This window comes from Pan paniscus, chromosome Y (genome assembly GCF_029289425.2).
Source record: "Pan paniscus chromosome Y, NHGRI_mPanPan1-v2.0_pri, whole genome shotgun sequence".
Lineage (NCBI taxonomy): Eukaryota > Metazoa > Chordata > Mammalia > Primates > Hominidae > Pan > Pan paniscus.
In genome coordinates this window covers 20424586-20428285 of record NC_073273.2, presented here as the reverse complement: position 1 = coordinate 20428285, position 3700 = coordinate 20424586, and positions in this window count along the sequence as shown.

The following is a 3700-nucleotide window of genomic DNA, read 5'->3' as shown; positions in this document are numbered from 1 at the left end:
ACTCTTGCAGGTCTAGGCAAATACAGGCTCCGAGTACTATGCTTCCTCCTTGAGAATGCTTTACTCCCAGGAGCATTCTAAAAGGCTTTGCGTCCTATGTCCCGGGCACACTGGAGGCCAGCCACCAGGGATGGCTACCGACAGCCTGCGTGTCTGCTGTTGTGCACTGCCTTGCCGACCCAGAGGCTCCCGCACGTGCAGCAATGTCTGCAGTGCCTGCTGGCGGGGCTCTGAAAGCCCAGGACCTGGGCCTCTGGATCCTGAACTCCTGTGCGCAGTTGACCCTGGTGGGGACCTGAGCCCCATGGCGAGAGTGGCTATCTGCGGGCCCAGCGGGGCCCTTCAGGAAACCTGGGTCCATGTAGGTGTGGTACTAGGTTCTCAGCAGGGTGAGGCCCACGGGACTTTCAGGGAGCAGGCCTCTTCTGGAGCAGCCCTCCTGTGGAGCAGCCCCCAGAGCCTAGGGGTGCTGGGGATGCGCTGGGCTGCGCAGGCCGGGGTCTGTCGGAGCACCCAGGAGGGCACCATGTTCAGGCTGGAGGCTCTGCTGGAGAGGACGGCCGGGGTACAGATTAAGGAGGCGGCCTTGGAAAACGAGAAGGTGCTTATGGTGGAAGACCTAATGGCTGAGGTGGAGGTGGTGGTTGAGGAGGAGACCGATGTGAAGTGGCAGAAGGAGGACCAGTGGTCACAGCCTGCCCCTGGAGGCAGCACGCCCAGGCCGTCAATGAGCTCACTGGAGGTCTTCACTTGGAGCTGGGCTCCATGAATGCCTCAGGCCACAGGGCATCTCCGGCTTCTGGGCCAGAGCCATATCCTTGCAGCAGCCCATTTGGGATGGCTGGCAGCAAGCGTTGGGCATCAGGCTTGGGGGTTTGTGCGGGATGGGTCGGGGGAGGAGCCAGGAGGGAGGCACATGTGGTCAGCCAGGAGGCAGGGGATGGGGGACAGGGTGGGAGCTGAGGCCAGGTTCCTGCAGATAGGAGGGCAGATTGCTGTCAGAGCCCTGGGAGCAGTTGATAGGGATGGGGAGCCAAGCACAGCACTCACAAGAGAGAATCGCGGCGCCAAGGACCCTTCACACACAGCACAAAGTTGAAGGGCATTTTTCCCTGGGAAAGTCCCTGGAGGAAGGGGACTCTGCACACCCATGCCAGGTAGAATCTGAAAGTGGACATTTGGAGCACTTTGAGGCCTATGGTGAAAGAGGATCTATCTTCAGATTAAAACCAGACAGAAGAATTCTGAGAAACTGATTTGTGATGCATGCGTTCATCTCACAGAGTTGAACCTTTCTTTTGATAGAGCAGTTTGGAAACACTCTTTTTGTATAATCTGCAAATGGAGATTTGGAGCGCTTTGTGACCTATGGTAGAAAAGGAGATATCTTCACATAAAATCTAGATAGAAGCAATCTGAGAAACTTCTTTGTGATGTATGCATTCACCTGACAGAGATGAAACTTTCTTTTGATGGGCCAGTTTTGAAATACTCTTTTTGTTGAATCTGCAAGTGGACATTTGGAGCTCTTAAATGCCTAAGGTGGAAAAGGAAATATCTTCACATAAAAACTAGACAGAAGAATTCTGAGAACCTTCTTTGTGATGCATGCATTCATCTCACAGAGTTCAGTCTTTTCTTTGATTGAGGAGTTTGGAAGCACTCTTTTTGTAGAATCTGCAAGTGGATATTTGGAGCGCTTGGTGGCCTGTGGTAGAAAAGGAAATGTCTTAACATAAAATCTACATGGAAGCAATCTGAGAAACTTCTTTGTGATGTGTGCATTCATCTCACAGAGTTAAACCTTTCTTTTGATTGAGCAGTTTTGAAACTCTCTTTTTGTAGAATCTGCAAGTGGACATTTGGAGTGCTTTGATGCCTATGGTGGAAAAGGAAATATCTTCACATAAAAACTAGATATAAGAATTCTGAGAAACTTCTTAGTGAAGAGTGGGTTCATTTTACAGAGTTGAAACTTTCTTTTGATTGAGCAGTTTTGAACCTCTCTTTTTCTAGAATCTGCAAGTGGACATTTGGAGAGCTTTGAGGCCTAAGGTGGAAAAGGAAATACCTTCACGTAGAAACTAGACAGAAGAATTCTGAGAATCTTCTTTGTCATGTGTGCGTTCATCTCACAGAGTTAACTTTTTCTTTTGATTGAGCAGTTTGGAAAAACTCTTTTTGTAGAATCTGCAAGTGGACATTTGGAGCTCTTTGCAGCCTATGGTAGAAAAGGAAATATCTTCACATGAAATCTAGACAGAAGCAATCTGAGAAACTTCTTTTTGTTGTCTGCATTCATCTCAGAGAGTTAAACCTTTCCTTTGATGGTGCAGTTTTAAAACTCTCTTTTTGTAGAATCTGAAAGTGGACACTTGGAGCACTTTGAGGCCTGTGGTGGAAGAGGAAATATCTTCAGATTAAAACCAGACAGAAGAATTCTGAGAAACTTATTTGTGATGCGTGTGTTCATCTCACAGAGTTGAACTTTTCTTTTGATTGAGCAGTTTGGAAACACTCTTCTTGTATAATCTTCAAATGGAGATTTGGAGCACTTTCCAGACTATGGTAGAAAAGGAAATATCTTCACATAAATTCTAGATAGAAGCAACCTGAGAAACTTCTTTGTGATGTGTGCATTCATCTCACAGATTTGAAACTTTCTTTTGATGGACCAGTTTTGAAATACTCTTTTTGTTGAATCTGCAAGTGGATATTTGGAGCTCTTTCAGGCCTATGGTGGAAAAGGAAATATCTTCACATAAAAACTAGACAGAAGAATTCTGAGAAACTTCTTTGTGATGTGTGCATTCATCTCATAGAGTTCAGTCATTCTTTTGATTGAGCAGTTTGGAAACACTCTTTTTGTAGAATCTGCAAGTGGATATTTGGAGCGCTTGGTGGCCTATGGTAGAAAAGGAAATATCTTAACATAAAACCTACACAGAAGCAATCTGAGAAACTTCTTTGTGATGTGTACATTCATCTCCCACAGTTGAACTTTTCTTTTGAAGGAAGAGTTTTGAAATACACTCTTTGTAGAATCTGCAAGTGGACATTTTGAGCATCTTGAGGCCTACGGTGGAAAAGGAAATATCTTCACATAAAAACTAGACAGAAGAATTCTGAGAAACTTCTTAGTGATGAGTGGGTTCATTTCACAGAGTTGAAGCTTTCTTTTGATTGAGCAGTTTGGAAACACTCTTTGTGTAGAATCTGCAAATGAATATTTAGAGCGCTATACAGTCTATGATATAAAAGGAAACATCTTCACATAAAATCTAGACAGAAGTAATCTGAGAAACTTCTTTGTGATGTGTGCATTCTTCTCACAGAGTTGAACTTTTCTTTTGGCTCAGCAGTTTTTGAGCTCTCTTTTTCAGAATCTGCAAGTGGACATTCGCGGAGCTTTGATGCCTATGGTGGAAAAGGAAATATCTGCATGTAAAAACTAGATGGAAGCTTTCTGAGAAATTTATTTGTAATGTGTGCATTCATCCCAGAGAGATGAACCTTTCTTTTGATTGAGCAGTTTGGAAACACTCTTTTTGGAGAATCTGCAAGTGGACATTTGGAGCGCTTTGCGGTCTATGTTAGAAAAGGAAATATCTTCACATAAAATCTAGACAGAAGCATTCTGATAAACTTCTTTGTGATGTGTGCAGTGATCTCACAAATTTAAACCTTTGTTTTGATTGAG